Source organism: Mustela erminea, chromosome 4 (genome assembly GCF_009829155.1).
Source record: "Mustela erminea isolate mMusErm1 chromosome 4, mMusErm1.Pri, whole genome shotgun sequence".
NCBI classification, from domain to species: domain Eukaryota; kingdom Metazoa; phylum Chordata; class Mammalia; order Carnivora; family Mustelidae; genus Mustela; species Mustela erminea.
Genome location: NC_045617.1, coordinates 123757092 through 123768305, shown reverse-complemented (window position 1 = coordinate 123768305; position 11214 = coordinate 123757092). Strand labels below are relative to the sequence as shown.

The following is an 11214-nucleotide window of genomic DNA, read 5'->3' as shown; positions in this document are numbered from 1 at the left end:
GAGAGGAAGAGCCAGGGCGGAAAAACCGAGAATCCCTCCCTGCGCTCCTTGCTGCCAGGGAGGTCTGAGGGACTAGTTTCCACCTGGGATCCCAAGTCCAGAACTAAAGCGGTGGGGCCAGGGCGCGGGACGAGGGAAGGAGGTCCTCGGCAGGCGCGCGTGGGGGTGCCGAAGGATGGGGGCTAGCGCGCTCGCTGGCGGAGGGCACCTCGCGCGGCGCCGTCCCCGGCCCGGCCCCGTGCGGACCGGGGTGCGGCGCAGCGTCCGGGGTGGTCCCGGTGCCCCGTGGGTCGCGGGAGGCTGGGCCCCGACACCCCCGCGACCTCGCGGCCCGCGCTTCCCGCTCCAGGTGAGGGCGCGGCGCGGTGTCACTTTAGCTGCGGGCAGAGGGTCGTCCGCAGAAGCCATGGGGCGGGTTGGGGCAGCCGGCCGCCTGAGCGGGACGGCGCGGCCTCGGGGGCTGGGCTGGAGCGCGGGAGCGCACGGGCGGCGAGTACCGCGGGTTCTGCAATCCGGACTGTTCCGCAGCACAGCACCGCGGCACTGCGCGCCCCTCCTCCGCCAGCCCCTCCACCTCCTCCCAGACTCTCCGCCGCGTCCTCCGCGAGCTCACTTCCCGCTTCGGCAATTAGCAAAGCCCCTTCTCCGCGCCGCCCCCGCCCCCTCCCTCCTGAGGCCCGGGCCCGGCCCGGGCGCCAGACGAAGCCCCCTGGGGGCTGCGAGCGTTGCCAGCGCTGGCGCTGGGCGGCCTCCTAGCCTGGCTCCACGAGCGAGTGTCCGCGCGGCCTGGCTGCGAAAAGATCATCAGCCCTACACCCCGGCTGCACTCTCGGGTCATTTCTCTGGCTTCCTGATTGCGCCGGAAGCCGGGAACCAGCTTCCCCAGCACAGGCCTGGGCTGAGATGCCTGCCCGCAATCTGTTTGAGCAGTCTCCTCTTCTCCAGGCAGGGTCCGCCATGGCATGATGGCACGTGGGAATAACTTCGACCTGGATGTTTGGGTGCTTTGTTTGTTTTTTGTTCATTGGTTATTACATGACCTCCAGGGTAGGTGCTCCACAAAGGGAGTGAAAAGAGGACGCCTGATATATACGCATTGGGCCATTCTAGAAAAACAGCTTGGGGTTCTCTCGGAAACGCGGCATTGGTCCTTGCACTATGGTTTAATTGAAAAGGGATTATGCACCAAGTTACTTAAGTGAGCATAGGTTGAAATCGTTTACCGAGAATAAATACTTAAGATAGTTATATTTTAACTAAATCTATCATCAATCATAAATCTATTACACGAAGGTTACAGGCAATTTAAATGCAATAGCACTCTCTTCAGGGTTTTAAATAATCCCTGTCTGTCTTGGCACATGAGAATGCAAAGATAGGAAATGGTTTGTAAAAGATCATATAATAGCTTTTACTATACGGTATCAGCAATTTATCCTAAAGGAGCGGCCTCCAGCTAAAAACTCAGCTTTGAAAAATGCAGAAAAGCAGCAAACGTTTACATACCCTCTTGGTGACCAGAGGCGTGCTTTGTGCCCCTCATCATCTCTTTCGTGGTTCTGAGGCGCATGGCGCTCAGTAGTTTAGTGTCTTATTCTCTGGAATAGGCCATTGAGGAAATACCAGGCCCAGAGAAGAAGATCTTGCTGGGTGTCTGAAGAAAGTACAACCTTTTAGATGAAGCTTTCGGGGGAATTTGTTACTGGGAGGATACACTTCTCTTTGGTCTGCTTCTGATAGGAAGGGAAATTTTTTTTAAGATTTTATTTATTCATTTGACTGACAGAGATCACAAGTAGGCAGAGAGCAGGCAGAGAGAGAAGTGGAAGCAGGCTCCCCGCTGAGCAGAGAGCCAGACATGGGGCTCAATCCCAGGACCCTAGGATCATGACCTGAGCCGAACGCAGAGGCTTTAACTCACTGAGCCACTCCGGTGCCCCAGGAAGGGAAATTTTTTAAGAGTATTTTCTCTTTGAATCTATTTTGAGGTTTGGTTTGTGGTTCTTTCTGACTTCTCATGAAGATGGAATTACTTCTGAGGTTGGTTGTCAGGAACCGCATATCAAATCGAGCTATCTTGTTAGCAATAAATAAATAAATAAATAAATAAAAGCTCAAGTGTTGGTATAAAGGTATTATGCTTTTCAAAACCCCAAACTATAATTCATGTATTGTGGTCATTCTTTATCATATCAAACAGGAGAGAGGTGGCAGAAACGCACTTTTAGGTTAATTTTTTTACAAAGAAGATTGACTTATGAACCTACTTTGTTATTCCCTTTCATTCAATTTCCCTGTACCTCCTTTTCTATGAATTGTAACGGTAACCCATCATTATTTTTATTGTTGCCACGTGCTTTGTGAACCATAAAGTGTACGCTATAAATGGGAGTGCTTTTCTTTTATTGCCGTTTACGAAAAAGTAATTTTTTAAAATTTATTTTTTATTTATTTTCAGCATAACAGTATTCATTCTTTTTGCACCACACCCAGTGCTCCATGCAAGCAGTGCCCTCTATAATACCCACCACCTGGTACCCCAACCTCCCAACCCCCTGCCCCTTCAAAACCCTCAGATTGTTTTTCAGAGTCCATAGTCTCTCATGGTTCAGCTCCCCTTCCAATTTCCCCCAACTCCCTTCTCCTCTCTAACTCCCCATCCCATGTCCACAAAAAACTAATTTAAAAACATTCATCCTTGGGCGCCTGGGTGGCTCAGTGGGTTAAGCCGCTGCCTTCGGCTCAGGTCATGATCTCAGGGTCCTGGGATCGAGTCCCGCATCGGGCTCTCTGCTCAGCAGGGAGCCTGCTTCCCTCTCTCTCTCTCTGCCTGCCTCTCCATCTACTTGTGATTTCTCTCTGTCAAATAAATAAATAAAATCTTTAAAAAAAAAAAAAAAACATTCATCCACCAGAGTACCCAAAGGGTTCCCATATAAACTATCTGTCGTTACATTATGTCATTCTGCTTTCGCTTTTATTGCTGTCCAAACAATGTTTTAAAACATTCTTTAAAATGGGCCTTTTTAGCAAGATTTTTACAAAAGATTTTATTTATTCATTTGTCAGAGAGATAGCACAAGCAGAGGGAGAGGCAGGCAGAGTCAGGAGCAGGCTCCTGGTAAGCAAGAAACCTGATGGGGGGCTCGATCCCAGGATGCTGGGATTATGACTTGAGCCGGAGGTAGACAATTAACCAACTGAGCCATCCATGTGTCCCTGAAATGGGCATTTTTGACATTTCCTGATAGCACCTACACACTCATGAATCTCAGGCTCATGATATATGGGGCTAGTGGACTTCACAATCATGCAGTCAAGCATGCTGTGTTTGACTCACGGGCCTGTCACTGTGAATTTGGGTGGCTTACTAAACTTGCTACATATAAACCCAAGCATGTAAGAATTTGCAGGATTATGAAAGTTCAGTGGTATAATGTATACATAAAAATACCTAAACCAGTGTCTCTCACAAAGTAGGTACAAATATACCAGCTCCCTTCTGGCCTTCATTCTGTCCTTGGAATTCCGATCCTTGGGAGAAGTTCCTACAGCCTTTGTTACAAGAAACAAGCGGTATTTACTACACTGATGGTGCATAGCATGGATCAATACATTGAGTGATAGTATTAACATACTTCTTGAACTGCCCATTGCCCCCCAAGCACCAAATAAAATGTCATGCTCTGGGAAAACCAAAGTGAGAGGTCTCCAACTTTTAGGAGTTATGGACAGGAGAGAGATGCAAATACTGTGTCAGTGTAGAACCAGGGTAACTAATGTTTAAACCAGGAAGAGAATGTGTGTGGAAGAAAGGCAGTGATGATGTATAAAGCCATTTGGCTGGGTGGTGACTACCCTCAGACTGACAATTTGCCATGAAAGCTTCCAGGCAAATTTGAGATCTTTATTAGTGACAATATGGCTATAGCCTTAAGGGGAAGAAAAAAACCAAAAACCAAAAACCAAAACACACATACACACAAACTGTTGGTCTTGTGTCTTTTCACAAATAATAACAGTTATCAGAAATTTTATCTTTAAATGGGGAAAACAGCAACTGAAAATGTATTTCATTTGATTCATCACAGAATATGGTGTTTTTGTTTATTTCACACCATTTTTGTTAAGTTTTATTTAAATTAATGCAATCTGAGATAAAATGTTAATATTCCTGAGGGTATGGACATTGTATACAAATGAACCCAGCTAAGTGGGCTCCTGTACAGGGTCTGATTTATTTATAAAAGTAGCTGGAGCTAAGTGGTTTGTTCCAGAACAAGGCAATGCCTTCCCTCAGTTGCATTTGCTTGCTACAGCCCAAGTGGGAGTTAATACGTTCACTTGTCTCCTTCAATTTTGTCCAGAGTGTGTTAAAGCAGTCATAGGGAACCTGGGTGGCTTTGCCATCTGCCTTCTCATAACAATGCCCCAGTTTTCTCCTGGAGAATCAACGTTCCTGCTTTCAGTCCATGCAGTTAGGTGGCGGCAACTTCACCCTGGCTCCTGACTCTAGCAGTTGGCATGTCACCCACTAACGGCCTTTGAGAACATCACTGAGTGAGCCGTGAGTTTAGTAGATGCACGAGGCCTTTGCTGGGTCGGTGAGGAGGTGGGTCTCTGAATAACTAGCCCGAGATCCAGTTGTGTGTGGTGGAACAAACGAGCCGAGTGATGTGTTGGCCAGAGTGCCCATCCTAGAGAGCCCTGAATGCCAGACAAAAGCATTTGAGACTATTTTTTTCAGGCAACAGGAAGCCAAGAAGCTAGTTTTGAAAAGCAACACATGAAAATTGGTGCTTTTGGAGGATTAGTCCGGCAGCTGTGTGTAGGATAGGGTGGAGGAAGGAGAGAACACAATCCCTGAGTGCATTTAATCTTTATGATGCACTGTAATTTATTATGAAGTTGAATTTGCATCCTTATCCAAACGTGAGGGAAACTCCTGTCCAAAACTGTAAATGTTTTTTGGTTGCCTTTTTTTTTTAAAGATTGTATTTATTTATATGACACAGAGAGAGATCACAAGCAGGCAGAGAGGCAGGCAGAAAGAGAGAGAGAGATGCAGACTCCCGGCTGAGCAGAGAGACTGATGCAGGGCTCGATCCCAGGACCCTGAGATCATGACCTGAGCCAAAGGCAGAGGCTTAACCCGCTGAGCCACCCCAGTGCCCCTGGTTGCGTTTTTAAGCATTCCTTGTCTCACATGAAGTGATTACAAATTTGCAGATGTGCATTAAAATGATGTATTCCAAAATGTTAACAGAGGAATTAAAAAACTTAAGTAAAATATTATCATTTTTGTTGATTTGAAGCCTATTTGACAAGGGATATGGCATTCTGGTGCATATATGTAAACATGAATAATTATTTTTTTATAAATCTTTATTTATTTATTTATTTGACAGAGATCACAAGTAGGCAGAGACAGGCAGAAAGAGGGAGGGGGAAGCAGGTTCCCCGCTGAGCAGAGAACCTGATGTGGGGCTTCATCCCAGGACCCTGAGATCATGACCTGAGCTAAAGGCAGAGGCTTAACACTCTGAGCCACCCAGGTGCCCCTAAACATGAATAATTCTTAAAGGTTCCTCTACTCACTTATATAGAATATATATATATATTCTATATAAGATATATATATTATATATATAGATATATATATATTATATATATCTTCTTTTCCAAACAGAAGATTAAATCTCTCTTGGCTACTCCTATCAGCTTATTTTGAATTATTTTCCATCCAGAAGCATGAACTAGAAAACCACAGTTTTTACACAGTGTTTGGTTTTCCACCAAGAGAATCACATAATTTGTGGTGATTCCGTGTGGTGTGTTGCTAAAAGCATTTCCAATGCTGTGGATACAAGAGGGCAGTGCAGAGAGGTAAGGAAACAGGAGAAAAGGTATGGCTCTCTAATGAGCACTTTATTCTAGAAATTTCCTCCAGCCTTGGGAGCTCACCACTCACAAGTGTGTGCTGGTGCCTTGATCTCATGGGCCACAGTGCTCAGCATCTTCCAGCCGCTTTTTTAGTGAATACATACGTAACAATTGATTTCTTGCCCCGGACTTTGAGAGAAAAATCTGTTCAGAGGGATGGAGATAGATATAGATAGATAGATAGATAGATAGATAGATAGATAGATAGATATCTCCATATATATATATTTTTTTTTAAAGATTTTCTTTATTTATTTGACAGACAGAGATCACAAGTACACAGAGAGGCAGGCAGAGAGAGAGAGGGAGAAGCAGGTTCCCCCCTGAGCAGAGAGGCTCCGATGCAGGGCTTGATCCCAGAACCCTGGGATCATAACCTGAGTCGAAGGCAGAGACCCACTGAGACACCCAGGTGCCCCTGGACTTGCTATATTAAAACCTGAACCCCAACTATCTAAAGTGCGCCAGAGGAGATTTTGTTGTTTCTGCTGTTAGAAGAGAATAGAGAAGAAAACCCAGTGTTATCAGTGACAAGCTAAAGCTTGTATGGTAAGCACCCCACAGTTTAGTTTCCTGTGTTGTGTACCCCCAGAATGTGGAACACAGGCTCAGGTTGCTGACTTGGATATCTACAAGGTCATCCATCATTAAATAAGTTATTTTAACAACTTGTCGTTTAGAATTTATTCTGAGCTTAGACAATAAGGTAGGCTTAGATCCAAGTGAGTCAACTGAGAAACTATTAGAACATAAGTGAGTTCATTTTGGAGGAGAGAGAAAGCTCAACAAATGGAGCCCCAACAGCTTTCTTATAGACCAGCAATAACCAAGGGGGGAGGGGAAACAATCCCATTTACAGTAGCAAATAAAGGGGCTCCTGGGTGGCTCAGTGGGTTAGGCCTCTGTCTTCGGCTCAGGTCATGGTCTCAGGGTCATGGTCTCAGGGTCCTGGGATTGAGCCCTGCATCAGGCTCTCTGCTCTGCTCAGCGGGGAGCCTGCTTCTCCCTCTCCCTCTTTCTCTGCCTATTTGTGATTTCTCTCTCCATTAAATAAATAAGATTTATTAAAAAAATTTATACAGTAACAAATAAAGCTATAAATTTACTGGAGATAAATTCAATAACATTGTTTAAAAATTGCAAGAACTGAGATGCCTGGGTGGTGCCATTGGTAAGCGCCTGACTCTTGGTTTTTGGCACCAGTCGTGATCTTGGGGTCGTGAGATTGACCCCCACAAAGGGCTCTGTGCTCAGCACGGAGTCTGCTTGGGACTCTTTCTCCCTCTGCCTCTGCCTTTAAAATAATAAGTAAATCTTTAAAAAAATTGCATGAACTACAGAGCTTTCCTGAAAGCCATAAAAGGGAAATCTGACTAAAGAGAAAGCTATACCAGGTTAATAGGCAAGAAGCATCAATACTGGGGCCCCGGGGTGGCTCAGTATATTAAACATCTGCCTTTGGCTCAGGTCATGATCCCAGTGCCCTGGGATCTAGCCTGGGAGCAGGCACCTGGCTCAGTCTGCTTCTCCCTCTCCCTCTTACCCCAGACCCCAGCTCATGCTCTCTCTCTCTCAAACAAATAAATAAAAATCTTTTTAAAAAAAGAGGCTTCAATATTATAAAGACACTCATGATTTTCTAATGAATCTATCAAGTTAATAAAACACAATCAAGCTAATAAGATTTTCTTAGAACATGAAACTGTTTGCAAATGTATATGAGAGGGTGAATAAAAGAATTTTGAGGAAGAATAACAAAAAGGGGGTATTTTCCCTACAAGATAGCAAGATATTATAAAACAACAGTAAGTAAAACAGTTGATGTAAAAAAAATGATTAATGGGAGCAGAAAAAATTTCAAGCACAGACTCTTGTATCTTTTGGGAATTTGCTGTATACAGATATTTAAAGGTGAGGGGCACCTGGGTGGTTCAGCTGGTTAAAGGACCAACTCTTGGTTTCTCCTCAGGTCATGACCTCATGGGTCTGTGTGGTAAGCCCCACCTCAGGCTCTGTGCTCAGCAAGGATTCTGTGCTTGGGTTTCTCTCTTTCCGCTCCTTGTCCCACTCACATGCATGCAGGTGCACGCTCTCTCTCTCTCAAATAAATAAATCTTTTTTAAAAAAAAAGTGGTGAGAAGATGGATAGTCCAAAAATAGTATTGGAATATTTGGATTGAGATGAACAATGCAAATTATATCCCTCCCTCACCTTATACACTAAAGTAAGTTTCAAACAGATTAAATATCTAACTGTAAAGCATTTAATTTTAAAATTTCAAACAGATTACATATCTAACTGTAAAGCATTTAATTTTAAAATTACTAAGAAAGACTAAAATTACTAAGAAGGAGAGAATGTCTTAATAACTTCAGGAGCAGGAAAGGCTTTCTTTTTAAAAAAAAAAATATTTATTTATTTATTTGAGAGAGAGAGAAAAAGGGTGGGTGGGGAGAGGGAGAGAGAGTCTTAACCAGACTCTGTACTGAGTGTTGAGCCCAACGTGGGGCTGGATCTCTTGACCCTGAGACCAAAGCAAGAGTCAGTTGCTTAACTGACTGAGCCACTCCGGTGCCCCAGAAAGGCTTTCTTAAGGCCAAAAAATAAGCAGATATAAAGTCTAACTGAATATAAATTCAAATTCTGCACCAGAAAACAATAAAAAATTATAAAATGGGGATGTTTCTAGGAAAAAGTTTCTATGGCTGGGGTTGAAGAGGTTGCTGCCTGTTTTCTCTTCAAGGATTTTGATGGATTCCTGTCTCACACTGAGGTCTTTCATCCATTAACTGAGGGGTTTCTGGGGAGCTGGGAGGGGAGAGATATGGTGGCTGGGTTATGGATACTGGGTAGGGTATGTGCTGTGGTAAGTGATGTGAATCATATAAGTCTAATGATTCACAGACCTGTACCCATGAAACAAATAATACATTACATGTTAATGAAAAATTAAAAAAAAAACAAAACAAAAAATTTTAAAAAATTTATACAATAAGGGCAAACTTAGAGAAACTAACTGTGATATTCTATTTTATAACTAAGTAAAATATAAAATAAAATTTAAATATAAAATACCTTTCTTTTCTAAAAATTTTTTTAAAGATTTTATTTATTTATTTGACACAGAGAGAGAGAGAGAGAGTTCGCAAGCAGGCAGACAGGCAAGCAGAGAGAGAGAGGGGGAAGCAGGCTCCCTGCTGAGCAGAGAGCCCAATGCTGGGCTGTCGCTCTCGCCAGCAAGAATGACCAGGAGACCTCAGCGAAGCAAGCTTTATTTCTGGGTGGCTGTTGGGATCTCTCCCTCCCCCGCCCGTGCATGTCTATATATACCAAGGTTGCACAACCAATCACTCGCAGCCACATAGATACAAAATCTTAAGTTCCGCCTACTGGCTCGCATCCAGCCGCCATCTTAATGGCGTGTTTACTTTCGGGCACCGAAAAAGTCATGCGGCGCCCGAGGCCCCCACGGGCCCAGCCGGAGCAGCTCCGCATCATCGCCACCTGGCGGTGGCAACGGCTTGAAGCAGCGGCGGCCGAGGCAACGAGCGGGCACGGCGGAGCCCAAAAGCATCACCGCGCATACGCTACAAGCCGCTCGGGCACCGACATCTCCCCCTTTTCTTTTATATTAGGCATGCAAGGCAGGAGATCGTGCCTGTCTTAGGTTGTCAGCTGCCATGAACATGCTTACCCGTCATCGGATAATTCCCCCTGGTTGGAGAACTCCTGGCTTAGGTTGCTATGTGCATGCAGCCAATCTTACCCGTCATTGACTACCGATCTAGCGCTGCCAGCCAGATTTGGGGAAATGTACCAGCTTCCAGTGCCATGCAAGCTTGTACTAGCGCCAACTGTTGCCTACATTGTTGTTTATGTAATGATGCAAAACAGCGGAACATAAGGATTTACAACAGATACCCAATCCCGTAATGGAGCTATGTCAATCTTATCTGCTTAACTCTTTCCACGGATTAGCAGCAATAGAAAGGTCATTATAGGCCACGGAGGTTATGCAAAGTCCAGAAAGTGATTGGATGCATCCGGTCATCAATAGTTTCTGGAGAATGTCCACTTGTTACAGATGTGGTGAGAGCTACAGCCGCTGCCGTTGCTGCAGCTGCAGAGGCTGCTACAGCCGCAATAATGGCTGCAGTGATCCCAAAGTCTCTTTTATGTCTTGAGAGCAATACAGGCGAATTGTTACAGGAGGGAGGATGGCGGACTCATTCGTCAGTGGCATGGGGAACGGCCAGGCTTTCACTATTGCCCATTGGTGCATCTGTTGAAGGGATGCTGGTGGCGCCAGGATCGCTATCAGGCCAAGCATCAGGACGGGGCGGGCCTTGTTGATCGATTCTTCTAATCAGTCGCTCCGGGACCCAGATAGGCACTTGGGCATCCTGTGGAAAAAGACAAACAGAACCTCGGTGCCATCTTAGGACCGGGTCAGGGCCTCTCCATTGGCCCGTGAGTATATCCTTCCACTTTGCCTGGGCTAGAGTGCGTTCGGTAACCGCCGCATGCCTGTCTGCTGCAGATGTACCATTATGGTCCAAGGACAAAAAATTTAAAATGTAAAGGGTGAGAGATGTAAGATCACGGGGTGACTTGTAGTCATCCCCTATTCCCCCTTTTCTTATTTTTTGTAAGCATCATTTGAAGGTTCCATTGGCGCGTTCAATTATTCCTTGACCTTGTGGATTGTAAGGTATACCTGTAGTATGGACTATACCAAATTGACTTAGGAATTGATGGATAGATTTTGATGTATATGCAGGTCCATTATCTGTCTTTATTTGTTTTGGGATACCCCAATCTGCGAAGCATCGTAGGCAGTGTGTGATGACTTGTTTTGAATTCTCCCCTGTGAGGGGAGTAGCCATTATGATACCCGAATAAGTGTCCACTGATATATGTACGTACTTTTGTTGCCCGAATTCAGGTACATGTGTGACATCCATTTGCCATAGGTGATTAGCTTGAAGGCCTTTGGGATTTACCCCTAAGGAAGGCTGAGGGAGTAATGTGGCACAATTCCCACAGGTCCTTACTATATCTCTTGCCTGTTCTTTGGTGATATGGAATCTATATCTTAAAGTATTAGAATTCACATGCCATTTGCTATGGAACAGCTTCGCCTGTTCTAAGGTAGGGCAAATGAGTTGGAAACGACTATTGTGGTCTGCTAGAGCATTGCCCTCGGATAATGGTCCTGGTAGGCTCATATGGGCTCTGATGTGATCTATAAAAAATGGTGCAGTGCGCAG

The 11214-nt window shown here is 44.9% G+C and overlaps 1 long non-coding RNA gene across 1 annotated transcript; it reads left to right on the top strand.

The window, feature by feature from the left end:
- The first annotated feature begins 987 nt into the window (after positions 1-987).
- On the top strand, positions 988-10571 carry LOC116587561. The gene is made up of 3 exons (XR_004284522.1): positions 988-1217; positions 4645-4648; positions 10562-10571. It is a non-coding gene; the product is annotated as an uncharacterized LOC116587561 (long non-coding RNA).
- The last annotated feature ends 643 nt before the right edge of the window (positions 10572-11214 follow it).